Here is a 17234-nt window from a genome sequence, read left to right on the forward strand (position 1 = left end):
CCTAGATTCTCTCAGTCACTTTTCTCTGTGTCCTGCAGAATGTCTGGCAGTTTCCTCTGTGAATCAGGAACGTGAAGGAGCATTTCACCAAGCAAATTTCAGTGGTCACCTTTCTATGGGTCCTGCATGTCCAGTTGATCAAGCAGTCCAGGCAAGAATAGTTTCTTGCCCAAATGGCTATTTTTGCCAAGAAGAAGATAAACTCCATATGGAGTGTCTTCAATGCCCATCCTCCTCTCTGAAGCAAACCCGGTGCTGCCAGGAGCAGACATGTCTCACTGTCCAGAAAGTCTAAATTTTTAAAACATTTTAAATGCCATATTCTGTAGGTCTTTGAAGTGTTTGAAGATTATCTACCTAATTAAATTATATCTATGTATACCTAGAAAACTTAACATGACTATAAGTTTGACTATCATAGAAGACTAATTATTAATCTGTATTGATTATCCATTACAATCTAAATGAGTTACATAAACTTAATACCTTAAACAAGAGTAGAAATATATAGTAGAACAAAATCAACTCTAAATGTGTATCAATAAACTAAAATCTTTACCAATATAAAACATTTTAAACAAGTTGCTCTTTAAAAGTAGGTTCAATAATTCACCCTTTTATCCTATCATATCTATATCCTACATTTCTATATCATATCCCCCTTTCTTCTTTAGAAAGAGATTACATTTATAATCTACCTGTTTTAAATAAAAATATTGGTTTTTCCCTGTCCCACACTAGAGGGCTCTTCTGATATGGTACAGAAGACTCTCTCAACCTTTTCTTTTAGCAATATGCTTGGGTTTAGAGAAGGAGTGAGCCAGTTCCATCTCGAAAGCCCGCTTGGTATATTTGTGAATTTGGGCGTAGCTTCTCTTACTGCTTCCTGCTGGATGGGGGCACTGTATCTTATGGGGACACAAAGAAAATTTTAGGATTATGGAGTAGTCCATGAGGCTGTATTGTCTGAGTCAGTTGCCTTGAAACCATTCTGGATGTTGGATCATCTGGTCCATGGTGTCATCAGAGACCTTTCAGGGGTCTTGGCTGGTCAAACCTGATCTATCTTAATCTGAAACAAATCCATAGCCTCTTGCTTTCTGTGGAAACAAAAACAGAGCCTCCTTTCCAAAGCAACATATACTTAGATCCAAATTTTGAAGTCAAGGTACCTTTAAAATAAACATATTGGTTTAACTGAGCAGTCTTTACAACCAAAAGTCTTTCTGCAGTTAAGAATATCAAAGACAGCACAATCCAGATTCTCTGTGTAATATCCATCTTTATGTGGCTTATTTTTTATATTACTTTTACTTTCTCTTTAAAGACTTTATTTTTTAAAACTATCTATTTCTTTATATAACTGTATATATTTACTTTTTCTCTCTCTTCCAAGCCTATGTACATGTTTACACACATTGTAAACTTTAGAGGTTTATCCCATCTGAATCTGTCTTATTGTGAATCTATTACTTTAAACTGCAGCAGCTAGTACTGAAACCAGAAGCCTTGGCTGCTAGCTCTGCCTAATTTAGCTTTTCAACATGGTGGAGATAATTCACCACTAGAGCTGGGAGCCATGCTGTCTGCTGACTATGGAAGGCATTGGGTCTATGCTTCTATCAAAGCAGTGTGTAGCCCAGAAGCCCCCCTCCCCGTTTTGTAGTAAAACCTATATCCACCATGCTCCATGTTGTGTGGCTTGCAGAAACCTCTGTGTAACTCAGCGGGAATGTGCTGCCCACCCGCCGTAGAGTAGCTCGAGCACACAGACTGCGGCTAACTTGAGAGAGACAACTAGGAAGCTGTTTTTAGCTCTGTTTTAGAATCTTCTTTCTCCAGTTTAGGTGGAAATTCTTGCCTCACGTTCTGGCACCATTTGTGGTTGAAGTTTTCCTGTGTTCACCTGGCTCCTGCATCCCTGTGTTTCCACAGTCACTCAGACACAAAGAAAAACACACAGGTTAATATTATTTACAAACTGTATGGCCATGGCTGGCTTCTTGCTATCTAGTTCTTATATCCCAAATTAATCCATTTCTATAAATCTATACCTTGCCATGTGGCTTGTGGCTTACTGGTATCTTACATCTTACTTCTCATGGTGGTGGCTGGCCGCATCTCCTGACTCAGCCTTCCACTTCCCAGAATTCTCCTCTCTGCTTGTCCCACCTATACCATACTTCCTGCCTAGCTACTGGCCAATCAGCATTTTATTTATTAATCAATCATAGCAACACATTTTCACAGCATACAGAAAGACATCCCCAGCAGATGGCAATGCAGGAGAAAGGTGGGGCTGGCAGGCAGAGGGAATGAATAGAAAAAGAAATACAAGAGGAAAAAGAAGGAGCAAAAGAACAAGGAGAGGAGGACATCAGGGGCCAGCCACCCAGCCATACAGCCAGCCACAGACTAAGAGTGAAAGTAAGATATACGGAAGTAAAAAAGGAAAAAGCCCAGAGGCAAAAGGTAGATGGGATAATTTAAGAAAAGATGGCAAGAAATAAACCAAGCTAAGGCTGGGCATTCATAATTAAGAATAAGCCCCGGTATATGTATTTATTTGGTAGCTCCAAATGATGGCAGGCTCCCCAAAGAGTAAAGAGTACAAAACTAGCAACAACATACCCTCTCTACATGAAGACTTAAGCCCCGGCACCATTTCTAACAGTTTGCTTGAATGGCCCAAGCCCCTGTTAGTGCCTGTTCACTGCTGCCAAGAGAACTTACTGTTTATTCTAGTCTACATGGACTGGAGCACTTGCTGAAAAGGCTTATGGGGTGGCCAGAGGTGGTCAGCAAAGTGTGACACATAGTGTGGAGATATGAGTATGTATTCCAGCATCCATGTGAAAAGTAAAACCAGCATGGCAGATACTATACCCCCAGCACTGGGGAGTCTGCGACTGAATCCTCAGCACTCACTGGCTAGCCACTCTAGTCAGTGAGTGAGTGGTGGGTTCAGTGAGAGACCTTGTATCAAAAAGGGGGGGTCAATAGCAATAGAGGAACGCCCCTGACATTGGCCCCTGTCCTCCACACATGTACACACTGACCAAGAGCACACACATGAACACAGGCCCACACCTATACCACACATACTAACAACAAATAACTTCCAAAGGGCTTACATGTGTTAGTCACTCCTTTGCCCCTTTGGGATACATATGTATCTCCTGAAACTCAGAAGTGTCTTTTTCAAGGACCTAAGAGCCATTTTTCTGATGTGCTCCTTCTGTGCAGGAAGACAGAATTCTGACTTCTATCATTGCCAGCCAGCATACACAGCTGCCTAACTTGGTTTATACTGACTAGCCCTTTGTAGTTTTTCACTTTTTCTTGACCTCTCATGGCTCTTTCTGAGTCCTCTGCTGTCCCTTCAGAGTATTTACCCCACCTTTCCACAAATCCAAGTTCGGTTCATCTCCTGCCCCTATTGCAACAGCACATTTCTGATTAAAAGTGGTCCTTCCTACTTCAAGCTTTTCTTGGACAAGAAGAAGGGAGAAATATTTTCAAAGGGTTTTCTTCAACATTAGCCCAGAAGAGAAATGTTTTTGCTGTATTAACTTGTTAGGAGCTAGAAGTTTTAAGAGAACCGAGGACTGGTACTCTCATCTTCCCACCACCTAATCTCTACCTAACTGCTTCTCTTGTGTTCCATCTTTATTTATATTTTTAAAGGTATAAATGTTCCTATCAAAGGCTAACTTCTTTCTTCCCAGCAAGTGAGAACCTGGAATTATGTTTTCTTCTGTCATTCTCTTAGTTGGTCTATCTTCCCTCTGTAGTGGGTAGCCATTCCAGCTTTGATCTGGAAGTTCCAACCCCCACTGAGGCTTTGGTAACTGTCATGCCTACAAGGCGGGGCCAAGAGAGGACCCTGAAGACCCAAGATCCAGATGCGCGCCTCCCTTGGTTCCTGGACCCTGGATGCTGGAGGCAGACCAAGCAGAGTTCTCCAGAGAACACCGCCGGACTGCGCTACATCTTTCCCAGACCCTGCAACCTACCTATCCCTTCATTTGTAAGTTACTCCACTAAATAAACCTCCCTTTTAACTACGTGGAGTGGCCTTAATAATTTCACCAATACCCCTCACTATTGGATTATTCCCATCTGAAAGGTAATATATTTTTTCTCATTTTATTGAAAATAGATTATTTTGTCATACAATATATCCTGATTATAGTTTCCACCCCCTCTACTCTTCTGAGCCCCTCCCCATCCCCTCTTCCCTCCTGATCCACTTCCTTTCTGTCTATCTTTAGAAAAGAACAGGCTCCTAAGAGACAACAACCAAATATGACAAAACAAAATACAAGATGAAGCATAAACTATCATGTTGGACACAGCAACCTAACAAGAGGAAAAGAGCCCAAAGAGCAGGAACAAGAGGCAGAGACCCATTTGTTCTCAAAGTCAGGAGTCCCATGAAAACATTAAGCTAATAGCTATAATATATATGCAGAGGATCTGATGCAGGCCGTGTGGGCCCTGTGCTTGATGCTTCAGTCTCTGAGTTCATATGCGCCTTGTTTAGTTGATTCAGAGGGCTTTGTTCTCCTGGTGTCTTCCATTCTGGCTCTAACAGTCTTTTCATTTCCTCTTTCATGGGATTCCCTGAGCTGTGAGGAGAGGGTGTCATATTTCAAGATTAAGACAAGCTTTCCCTCCTTCCAGCATCTCATTCCTGACAGAGCTGTTCGACACATCTGACTGCCTATACCGTCTTCATTTTTTTCTCATCTGTTCTGTCTATTTTGATTAGACTTCAGTTACCACCTCTCCTCCACAATGCTTCCTTATCAAATCTCCACATTCATTGGCCACTTTTAGCTCCATCTTCTCTGAACTCTCAGCAGAACCCAGAGTAGCTGAAACAGCGTGCAACATGGCTCCTGTCTGGAGTACTTCATTACTGCAAGCCCCATGGTTTCCTTGCTTTTCTCTTACCTTACTGCCTACTGCTTGATCCCTTTGCCTGCCCCACCCCCACACTTGATATCATAGTGTTGATTCTCTGTGCTCACTGACCAGTAACTTAACCAGTCTGTAACAGAGGAACTGAAGGGCTATTGAAGACAAATTTCTGCTAGCCGTAAGCTGTTTGTTCTGGCTCAGGGTAAACATTTCAAAAGACTTGGGTAAGTCTATTTAAGAGTTAGGTTATGTGTGTTGCTTAAGAAATCAAACTTCTCCAAAGGTTTGGTCTGAGCTGTTGGCACTATTGGGAGGGGGTAGAAGCTGTAGGAGGTGGGCCCAGATGGTGGCATGCCTTGAAGGGATACTGAAAATCTGGCCTCTTCCTCTAACAGTGGGTGCCTTTCCACAAGGCCCCAAAGGAACAAAACTGACACCCTAAGGCAAAGGAGCTCCTTCTCCCTTCAGGTTGAGTACTACAGTTGAAGGCTTTGTCATGGGCACCTTCCTCTCAGGTCAGACATGAGGAGAAATGTCAGGATTATCAGCCAAGTGTGAGCATTGAGTAGAGGCTGACTGAGAGATACCTTTGGAATGTATGTCCTTTTGGGAACAAGAATTCCTGACATAGCATTGGACTTTCAGTGAGGCGAAGTGAAGGTTTAACTCAGGTAGACAAGTACAGCTTGAGGTGCTGTTCCACAGATGTTGGTTATTGCCCCTCTCGGGAAATGTGGTGAGCTCTGGAGAGGCCTCATTCCTTTATCCTCATAAAACTTAGAGGCTGTGTTTGTCTTCATTCTGGGAAGTTTTACAGTTGCAAAGTACATTTGGAGCTCTTAGTTGTTGTGGTCCACGAGACCAGTCACGATGTGATCAGCAAGGGGGCATTTATTACACCACAGGCATGTGGGGAATGGTGACGACCTTGAGAAAAAACGTGTAAGCTCCTTTTAAGCACAGCTAAGGGGAGTTCCTAGGGCAGTTAGATCATTTGGTCATTTTATCTACGATTGGCTTAAGTGAGTGGCAGTTACGTTAGTACATTTCTAATTGGTTAGGGCTAGCAGGGGTGGGTTTAAGGATATAGTTTTTCCATTCTTGGGCAAATCTGGACAAGCCCTAGGCATTGTCCTTTATTTGGGTATTACCTGTGTGTGGGGGGGAAGGAGTTGGCCCAGGTGTGTGTGCAACTCGCCTTGTCCGCTGTCAGGGGTGTTGGTGATTGATTGCCCTTTGCTTGTGAACTGAGGCCTAGTTCTTAACTGAGTTATCAGGAGCCTGTCGTGATATTTGCCTCTCCTTCCCCTCTTGAGTAGTGTGTCATCTCCAATCCTAGAGATGCTTCTCCCAGGTTTGCAGGTTTGTATTGTTGCTTTAAAATCATCAGTTGGACTATGGAGGTCCACTCTTTAACAAACCTCAGCCGGGCGGTGGTGGCGCACGCCTTTAATCCCAGCACTTGGGAGGCAGATGCAGGTAGATCTCTGTGAGTTCGAGGCCAGCCTGGTCTACAAAGTGAGTTCCAGGAAAGGCGCAAAGCTACACAGAGAAACCCTGTCTCGAAAAACCAAAAACCAAAAAAACAAACAAACAAACAAAACAAAACTGATTAAGGCGTTAATGATACAAGGTCCACAAGTCAGGGTTAAAAGAAGAATCAGGAGTCCAGGGTGGATAACCAGGGTGACCAATTGAGTAAAGATTCATACCATCCCTCATTCTGTTGTTTTTCTAATTGTCTTTCATGTATCCTTTCTCTAAGCAGGGCGATCAAGTCCCTGATAACTTCAGAATGGTTGCATGGAAGCAGCGTTGTTCTCCGAAGGCTGTGCGTAGTCACCTGTTCCAGAAATAATAATCAAGTCCCCTCCCGTTTTGAAGGACTGCCTGAGCAAGGGAAGAGATTCCTCTAGGTGGGTGATAGACTTTTCTAGGGTGGCTATATCTGCATCTCAAGGCCCTGTAGTTCTGATCTTGTAGTATCAAAGCTGAAGGTCCAGTGCCTATGGCTCCAGCTACACCAACACCTAGGAGGGTGGATACTAAGACAGCTGTGACGACGTCTCATTTCCCCTGTCTTGGTGACGTTTCTAATTGGTAAAAGTCTTTATCATCAGGGTAGTAGACTATCCTGGGAACTAGCTGAACCAGGACACAGAAATCTTTGGTCTGATTCAAAACCTGAATATTAACACAGGGGCTTAGGCCAGAGGCACATGCTTACCAGGTGTCATCTGGTGGATCAGGAAGCCAGCTCCCATTGGATTCTGAGTAAGATTGCAGAGATGGGAATAGCCATGTGGGGGTTTACCTAGACAGAGGCCATTTCCTGTCACTAATGGCAAAGTGAGCCTCCCCTTAATAGGTTGTTGCTTTCTGCAAGCTTGTAAGTTATGGGATATAGTACAGTTTCCCTTAACTGCTATCCTTTTGTAATAGGGGGCTTTGGTACCTAGGCATAATCAGTAATTTTCAGTGAGTCTGGGCTTTGAAGCATTCAGAACTGAGATGGTGGTTGATAAGAGCCCCAAGGGCCCTGGGCTAGAGAGTATGTCTGAATGAGGGATTTCACTGGTAGATATTGGGCCTCTGTGCCTTTTGGCTTATCTGGAGCAGCCAATACCTTATTGGACCCAAAGGCTTGGGTGATAACAGAGGCTGAGCATGCAGTTGTATAGAAAACAGCTTCCCAGGATCACCAAATTGACATGCCCTGAATCATAGTCCCCAGGTTTTATCTGATGTCCATTCTGTAGCCTTTCTGCCCGACTCAGTAAACCAAACTTAGTATTGGATTGTGCCTTGCCCATACCTGAAGCCTCTCACAGGCTGGGAGGCCTGCACTAGAGATGGCAATGAGATCTCCATGTTGAAGGGCTGGCCACCAGATGTGGCCCTTGGCACAATAGTATTTATCTGCTCCCCTACATTTGTCTCCCATTTCCTGTCCCTAATATGGCCAGGGTAGATATAGAAACATTGCTCTTCCATCCCCTATGGTGGATTACCTTGCTCAGCCATGATGCAAAGGGGAGCGGCTAGGCCCTGTCTCAATTTGGTACACCAGACTTTGTTAACTACCCAAGGGAGGCCTTACCCACTCTGAGGAGTGGGATGTGGAAGAGGTGGGGAGATGGGGGAAGTGGGGGAATGGGGGAAGGGGAAGGAGTGGGAACTGGCGATGGTATATAAAATGAAAAAAAAATTAAATGAAAAAAAGATTAAAAAATATTGCTCTTGGAGAAGACAGGAGTCTCTCTGTTGGTATGGGCCTCTCAATGTGAAGTCTCTCAGTGTGAAGGAACCAAGTGTCAGAGTAGTTAGGTCTAAATGCAGGTCAGGGAACCAGGTTCCCACTGGGGCCAGGCCAGTGGTTTCCCTCAGGATTTCCCCAGTTTCTAAATCAGTAACAAACCAAGTGAGGTTGTAGGGCCGATGGCGGTATGAACATTCTGCCCAGCCGTTAAAAGTAATAGGGGTAATCCTAGCTGGTACAGGCTAGGAAGGAGGACACACACAGTCATAATCATTGTTTAGCTACTTAGCTGGGTCAATGACTTTCTAAATTCTCAATTTGAGAGGGTCCTGTGGGTGGGCAATTATCGGAATTTTCCCAAGGGCCTGCTCTGAGAAAGTCCCTCCCAGGGTCCTGGGGAAGACACTACATCCAGTGGTGGGTTATCTGAGGGAAAAGAATCTATGTACACCATGCTCTTTCATCTGTTTATTTCTCTAAGACAAATTTCTATCTATATAGCTTCAGCTCCATCCTCACATATAGCTCCTCTCTGTATCTACTTTTCCTGTCTTCTCATAGTCCTAACTAAGCTCCTATGCTTTTGACCTCATCTTCGTCCTCTGTTCCTTCCTCCTCCATCTTTCCTTCCTTGCTCCTTACCCCTGCTCTGAGAAATTCTGCCTTCTTCTCTTTTCCCTGGTCACACAGTGATGTTTGCCATCTACCGAAACTGCCTTGTCCTTTCTCTCCTGGCCACGCAACTCTGCTCCTCTGGAATTCTGCTCCAGTCCTTCCTGCACCTGGTTATGCAAAAAGCCCTATTGTCTGAGTCAATAGCTCTGCAATGCTACTAGGCCTGAAGGAAGGGCATGGTCTGAGCTTTATTTGCACAAGAAACAAGGCTATGCATCTACAGCTGGCCTGACTCCTGGGCCCTGCAGGGGTGTTACCTAGTGGATCAGGAGCCGGTCTGAGAAGCTAAACTGTTTGCCATAATGCCTAGTAGTATATGGGAACACAAGAATTTCATAGCAAAAGATAGCTGGTATATATTAAAAGCTAAATAACACCCAATATTCCTTGATAAATGGTTTCCCTCTAGAAAAATTCCTTGGTTTTTCCAGGTATAGCTTTACTATACAGCTGAATCTCTATAATATACTCTTGCTGCACACTGCAGGCAATGCCCCTGCAAAGTCCAGGGTTGGCTTCTTCTAGAGCATAGTTCTCAGGGTCAGAGTGTGGGTCCACAGGATTCATGTGGAAATGGTGAATCCAGGTGGGGACCCCGTCCACTTTAACAGCTGTGGGAGTAATCAGGATGACAGTGTGGGGTCCCTTCCAGCCAGGCTCTAAGGTCTCTTTCTGATGTCATTTGATGACTACTGGATCCCCTGGCCAGAACCCATGGGACACTGGCAGTGGCTCCTTCTTGTCGACTGCATGGAACTGGGGCCAGAGTTGTCGCTGCACCTGAGAGAGAACTTGTAGGGGGGAGAGAAACTTTTGGTCATCACATTTCTCCAACAGTTCTGCCTTAAGGGTAGACAGTATTGGTAGAGGCCTGACATAGGGGGATTTGGGAACCTGGTAAAGAGAAAGGGAAGGAGAGAAGCCCAGTCACTGCCACTCTCAAGGGTTAATTTAGTTAAGGTCTCCTTAAGGGTCCAGTTCATCCTTTCTATCTGGGCAGAACTCTACACAATGAAGTTTCCAATTTGTCCAATTAGTCCTCATTACCTTGACTAGCTTCTGTGCTACCTGAGAGATGAATGCAGACCCATTATCTGAGCCTAAGAGCACTGGATGGCCATTGTTAGGATCCTGTACATGTGCAGCTCAGGGTTTGCGTCTTACATCATCAGCAGGCACTGGCAACTACATGGTCACAAAATGTGTGCCTTAAAAAAGCCAGACACAGACACCCCACCCTCTCTGCTCCTGCTCTCTGCTCTCCTCCTGCCTCTCCTCTCCTTCTTTCTTTTTTTTTTTTTTTTTTCTTCGAGACAGGGTTTCTCTGTGTAGCTTTGTGCCTTTCCTGGATCTCACTCTGTAGACCAGGCTGGCCTCGAACTCACAGAGATCCACCTGGCTCTGCCTCCCGAGTGCTGGGATTAAAGGTGTGCGCCACCAATAAAGCTCTTTTTAAATCTGGTAGTCATGGCCGTGGCCCATGACTCTCCCCCCTCCCCCAACCAGTGCCACCACCAGCGCCGTTATCTATCTTTCATTGGTGCTGTGGACTCAGATAAGAAATTCCCAGCACTCAGCGACTGGGGCTGAACATTGTTGGAAACCTGAGGAGCTGCGACTGCCTGCCACGCATTTGCCCACCTCACTGCTGCTGCCACCACCACATTACCGTGTGGGAACTGTGCTTGCGATGACCGCTGCTGCGTGAGTCCCCTGCCATTTCCCGCAGGTGCAGCCTGAGCTATATTACTCACACCAGACCTCTGGAGGGTCCTTGCCTACGTACCATAACACATTCTTTCTTGAGGAAGTATGGGATGCTGTCCTGCCCCACGCCCCAGCCCTTACCCTTATCATGACGACAGTTAGGTAACCTGTGTTATTAGTGCCGATTCACAGACTGCCTATTCTCAAGGATGCTTGAGATAGGAACCTGGGATCTCGTTTGTTATTTCAGTTTTTTATTTTTATCTCTCGGCGCTGCAGCCATGGGACACAAGGGCGGATACCAGTAAAATTGGCTGCATAATGGCTTCGCGGGAATTATCTAACTTCTGCCAGCAAATGGGCAAATAAAAAGAGTTACCTTATCTCCAAGCTTTCTACTGAAACTCTGAACCTCGCCCCCACCCCTTCTCCATTTCTGATTCTTTCCCTGCCATGTGTAACCACTTCTGTCTATCTGACATCCACTTTCCGCTCTCCGGCATTGGGCGGGCTTTAACTCACCTTAACTCCTCCCACTCATTCTCAAGCTGCCCTGAGAAGCACAGATGAGTGGGTCTGAAGGCAGGCTAGGATGCGTGCAAATAAGTTTATGATCAGGACCCACATGGGAAACACAGTAACTAGAATGGCTCTTTAGCCAGAGATCAGTTCACATCCTGCCACCTGGCAGGTCTTCCTAAAGCTGTCCTTAAGCCAGCAAACATCAAAAAAAAAAAAAAAAAAAAAAAAAAAAAAAAAAAAATTCAAGACACAGAGTAAAATCTGTCTGTTGCTCCCCAGATCTCCCCAACATAGGACCAAAACCTAAGCATCTGGAGAGCAAGGCTCCTGATTCCACAGGCAGAAGTTTCAGCTATGGCATTTAAGGTGTACCGAGGAGAGATGAAAAAAGTCTGAGAACAGAATTGCCAAGTGCTGGCACATGCTGGTTCCCGAAAGCTGTTGGGTCCCTGCTTTAAGTGCGGGGGGTGGGGGGGGTGGGGGGGAACGGGTGGGGGGTGGGGAGGTGAGGGGGTGGGGGTGGGGGGGTGGGGGGGAACGGGTGGGGGGTGGGGAGGTGAGGTGGTGGGGGTGGGGAGGTGAGGGGGTGGGGGGTGGGGAGGTGAGGGGATGGGAGGTGGGGGAGCAGGGGGGGGCGGGGGCGGGTGAGGTGGGTGGGGGGTGGGGGAGCGGGGGTGGGGCGGGGGCGGGTGAGGTGGGTGGGGGTGGGGGGTGGGGAGGCCACATAGGCTAGTGCTGTCCTGCCAGGCCAGGCCATCAACTGAGCCTTGTTCAAAGTACCACCTAGAAAGACAACTGGTCAGCTGGCTGCCCTCAGGCACCAAGAGGCAGGGGGACAAAGACCTCCAGCAAACCTAGGCTTGGCCACAGGCTCACTTGCAGGGAACCCAGAACACAGCACAGAAGCAATCCATTTCTTTCCTTTTGGAAACCAGAGCCACTAACCCAGTCCTGAGAGTTTTGGGGTCTCACTTCTTGTTTCCCTATTGTTGGGGTAGGGAGGACAGCCTTACTCACCTCACCAGACTTAATTGTACTTTCAGAGTTACTTAAATGGGAAGAGATTTTCCAGATAAGGTAGGAGCTTTCATTTCATTGCTCCCTCCTTGTGCCTCACTCCAGACCTGTCAACAGTGCTTCTCCTCTTCATGCACACAGACAGGGCCCTGATCTCTGCCTTGTCCCTAATTCCAAAAGAATAAGTTCTCATGCACCACAAGCTTTTCTCTTCCAAGTTCCCTCTTCTAATTAACTGGTCAGCTAATGGCTGCTTTGGATCACCACAGAACTGGAGTCCAGGGATCATCAAGTAAGAAACTGAAACAGCTAAAAGGTATTTACACCTCCAGACGCAAAAGTGTCTGGGCTCTACAAAAACAGACTTTAATATAACCATCAATTACTGTTGAATGCTCTCAACAATTGATCACCTGTCTCCTGGATGCTAAACTAGTAAAGGAAACAGGTGCCTTAAATAATCTGTCTTTGATAAAGCTTAACATGTTCCAATCTCTCTGTCTCTCTCATTAACACTAACCAATACAAGCAGAGTACTAAACACTACAGTGGTCACTAATTTTCTCATGGCTGCTTCTTAACATGTTCAAAATTTTTCCAAAGCTCCAGAAACGAGCTTAAATCCATCTGGACAGGTTGGATCTACTTCAGGCTTTTCCTATCTCACCAGCATCCTGTCAGACACAAAAGTGGCCAGGGTGCCAACCAAGAAGGATGGATGGCTCCAGGGCAGCAGGACAGCCCACCATCCCAGGATGCCCGTCTACTTCAGAAGCCCCCTTCCCTACCCCCCTAAGAGCCAACCAACGTCCACCAAGTCAGCTGGAAACAGTTTTTCCAGAAGAAACGATGCCCCTATTCCTATTTACTCTCTTTTTTATAATAAGCAAAAAGTTTGGAATGTAAGGATCCTGTGCATGTGTAGCTCAGAGTCTTGCATCTTACGTCATTAGCAGGCGCTGGTGACTACGTGGTCTCACAATCTGCACCTTAAAAAAGCCGGATATGAATCCCCACCCTCTCTGTCTGCTCTGTACTCAGCTCCTCGCTTCCCTTCCCCACCAGGCTTGGCTCTCCTCTCTTTCCTTTACCCCCTTTTCTCTCCTAATAAAGCTCTAAAAACTAACAGTGGGTTCTGCTGTGGACCATAATTTTTCTGCTGGTAACCAGAGCCACCAACTAGCACCATTTACCTTTCGGTCATACCTAGGAATAATTTTGTCTATTAGCTTCTTGACTACGATTGCAGCTGTCTCATGTTTGGTTGGAAAGGCTTCAGTCCATCCTGAAAAGGTATCTATGATGATTAATAAGCATTTATAGCTGTATAGGCCTGGTTTTACCTCAGTGAAGTCAATTTCCCAGTTGGCTCCTGGTCAGGTTCCTCTTTCCTGGTGCCTTGTTTTTGTGACTCTCTTCATTGTGTTCACAAGCCAGCATGTGGGGCATTGGCTTATGGCCTCTGCTGTCTTAGATTTAAGATCACAAACCTTAAGGTGTGCTCTCCTTAGAAGGTCTTGTGTCTTCTCTCCCAAATGAATATTCTGATGTATCTGCTGGATAATTGAGTGGCAAAATCTGATGGGAGAATGATCGGTTCATCTAGGGTCTTGTACCATCCTTTCCCTTTGTAGGTGTTCATACATGTGTGGGTACTCTTGGTCAGTGTAAGCTGGAAATTCTGGCTGTGTGGGTGCTACCAGCTTCAGTGGTGAGACCAGCAGGATGGATGCCTTCTGGAGAGCAATTTTGCTCTTTTGCTGTAGTATCTGCCTGTAGCATCAAGGTTGTTTCCCCTTGAGATGGGATCCTCTTCTTTCTAGTGTCCTGGAAAGTGTATAACAGCTATTTATCTGAGAAGCCATATGGTCTGAAAGAGATCTAAAATTTCCTGTTTGTTTTTAATGGTCTTTCCTACTGCAGTTAATAACCCTCTTTCCCCTGTAGATGACACCATGGACATGTACTGTGACGAATGCATACTATCGATATAAATGTTAAGTCTATTGTACCTTTCCAGATGTAATGCCTTAGCTAAAGCTATCAATTCAGCCCTCTGAGCTAACGATCCAGGAGGCAGGGCCTCTGTCCTTATGACCTCAGTGATGACTGCCACCCCTGCCTACCTGGTACCATCTTTGATGAAACTACTGGCATCAGTATAATATGGTACCTCTGCCCTTATCAGAGGGATGTCCTTGAGGTATGGCCTGATCCTGTGAAGATGACTCAGGATGTCCACACAGTCATGGAGAGGTCTGTCCAGGTCTGGATCTGGGAGCAGGGTGGAAGAATTCAAGGTACTACTGCTGGTGAACTGGATTCTAGGTGGGTTTAAGAGCAGAGCTTGATAATAGGTCAGCTGAGCATTAGTTAACCATCTATTGGCAGGATGTTTAAGAACCCCATCAATAGCATGGGGGGTTGTCACTTTTAGGATTTGTCCCAAAGTCAGTTTGTTTGACTCTTTAACTAGCAGGGCTGTTGCTGCTATTATACAGAGGCAAGGATGCCATCCAGTGGTCACTGGGTCCAGGCTTTTTGATAAGTAGGCCACTGGCCTCTTCCATGGGCCAAGGGCTTATGTCAGTACCCCCTTCGCAACTCCCTTTCTCTCATCCACATATAGGTGGAAGGGTTTGGTGACATCTGGTGATTCTAGAGCTGGTACATTTAGTAGAGATGCCATGATTTCATCAAAGCCTTTTTCCATCTGTGGAGTTCAGTCAAGGGGAGCCTTCCCTCCCCTTGTGGCCTCATATAGGGGCCATGCCAGCTCAGCAAACCCCGGGATTTAAAGTCTACAGACCTTAGCATACGCCAGGAATTCTCTCACCTCTCAATGGCTTGCTGGGTCTGGGGATCCTTAGGATAGTTTCTTGCCTTGCTGTTGATGGCCATCTTTTGCCCCCCTCTTACTATGTATCCCAGATGTTACCTCAGTCTGGCAGAGTTGAGCTTTCTTTGCTGACACACGATATCCTACGTCTCCCAAAGTTCTGAGCAGTTCCTTACTGGCAGTTTTGCAGGTTTCCAAGGTGTCAGCTGCTATTAGATTGTCTACTGTATTAGGCTGGCTGGGGGTAGGTCTTTCAGTACTCACCCAAGTCCTCATGGAGGGCTTCATCAAAGATGGTGGCAGAGTTTTTGAACCCCTGGGGTAGTCGTGTCCAAGTCAGCTGTCCATTGAATCCATTTTCTGGGTCTGTCCATTCCAAGGTGAACAAGGGCTGGCTGGCTGGGGCCAGTGTCAGGCTGAAGAAGGCATCCTTGAGATCTAACACAGTATACACAGTCCTTTCCAGGGGCAAGGTACTAAGAAGTGTAGACGGATTAGGCACTGTGGAGTGAATGTCTTGCACTCATTTGTGAACCTCTCTGAGGTCCTGCACTGGTCGGTAGTCATTAGTTAGGCTTTTTAACAGGCAACAGAGGTGTGTTTCAGGCTGATTGGCAAGGGATCAGGATGCCCAGGTCTCTGAAGCCTTGATGTGAGGGGTGACTCCCAATTTGGCCTCTTCAGGCATTGGGTACTGTCTGATGTGTGTTGGCATTGTGTCAGCTTTCAGCTCTACTAATATGGGGGCCATGTGCATTGCCAGCCCAGACCCCCCAGTTTCTGCCCATGCCTGGGGAACTTTGTTGAGGCATTTTTGTAGTAGGTCCCCAATTATTTTATGTGGGGGGCTTGTGAACAACTTATATTCACCTACAAGTGACATGGTGAGCATGTGTAGTGCTCTTTTGATCAGTCACTGATATTCCAATCCAGTTAAAATGGATGTGGGCCCCCATCTTGGTTAATAAATCTCTTCTCAATAGTGGGTGTGGGCATTCAGAGATGATCATGAAAAAGTGGGTTACTCAGCCCTTTCCTGTCTCTACCAATCTTTGGGTAGTCCATGAATACTGGTTCATTCCTGTGGTCCCTTGTACCCAGGGTTGCTTTTGGGACATTTGGCCCAAGGGTTGTTTCAGGACGGAATTCTGTGCTTCGGTATCTACCAGAAAATCTATGGTTTCCCCTCTACCTTTAGGGTTACCTAAGGCTCAGGGAGGGTCTCCAAGCCCTGTCCCCTTCAATCACTCATTTTTTCCAATTCTAGTACCTCTAGTGGCTCCACTTTTCAGCCCTGTCATTCAGGGCATTCATTTTTCCAGTGACCCAATTTCTTTCAGTAAGCACACTGGTCTCTTTGTAAGCTGAGCCTATTGCCTGGCCTGGCCTTTAGGCCTTTCCCTCCCTGTTTTGAGTTTCCAAAGTCCAATTTCCTTGCCTGCCTCTTAGCTTCAGGATCACCTGATGCAGCCAAGAGGACCTTTCTGAGTCCTTGTGTCTGCTTCTCTGAAGCCTTTGTTAGCCCCTAGCCTGTCTTTCTTCCGAGGTCTCTCTGTTATTGTTCACTTTTTCTGCAATCACAGTGAGTTCAGCCAACCTCTTACCATCAAACCCTTCTAGCCTTTATAACTTATGGCAGATTCCAGAGCTGACTTGTTGACAAAAGCCAGGCTCACTGCTGATCTATTTACTGGCGCTTCTGGATCCAAGGGCATATAGGCCTTATAGGTTTCTATCATTCTCTCCAAGAAGCTCCTGGCATTACCTTGGGCCCCTGACACACCTGACTTACTTTGGACAAATTTTTGGGCTGCCTCACAGCAGCATGGAGACCTCCCATTAGAGCCTGGCAGTAGACTTTCCATCTCTCCCTAGCTCCCTCCGTGTTGAAGTCCCAGTTGGGGCACATCAGGGGAAAAACCAGTGTTTATGAGGTCTGCACTCATAGTTGGCCTTCTGTTTGGGCCCAAAAGCAATTTACGGGCCTCTGCCAGAATCCATTCCCTCTCCTCAGTGTTGAAGAGGACCTGGGGTAACTGGTAACGGTCAGCTGGTGTGGGATGACTCATCTTTAACAGGCTTGAGGGCCAGCTTCCCAAACAATTAAAAAAGATACTTTCTGAGAGCCAACCTGGGTCTGCCTAAGGGCCTTAGCAACAGCAGCTAAAACATGATCTGGAGACGCCCTGGACCAATGAGAGGCAGCCATGTCACACCAACAGATGCATATTCATCAGACCTCCCCTCAGAGTGGAGGGTATATATGGCTTGCCTCTTCCTGAATAAACT

The 17234-nt window shown here is 46.1% G+C and overlaps 1 pseudogene; it reads right to left on the minus strand.

Annotated features, from left to right (window-relative positions):
* Positions 1 to 15198: 15198 nt before the first annotated feature.
* Positions 15199 to 17014, minus strand: LOC131904461 (uncharacterized; annotated as a pseudogene).
* Between the last annotated feature and the right edge of the window lie 220 nt (positions 17015 to 17234).

This window comes from Peromyscus eremicus, chromosome 2 (assembly GCF_949786415.1).
Source record: "Peromyscus eremicus chromosome 2, PerEre_H2_v1, whole genome shotgun sequence".
In the NCBI taxonomy this organism is placed as follows: Eukaryota; Metazoa; Chordata; class Mammalia; order Rodentia; family Cricetidae; genus Peromyscus; species Peromyscus eremicus.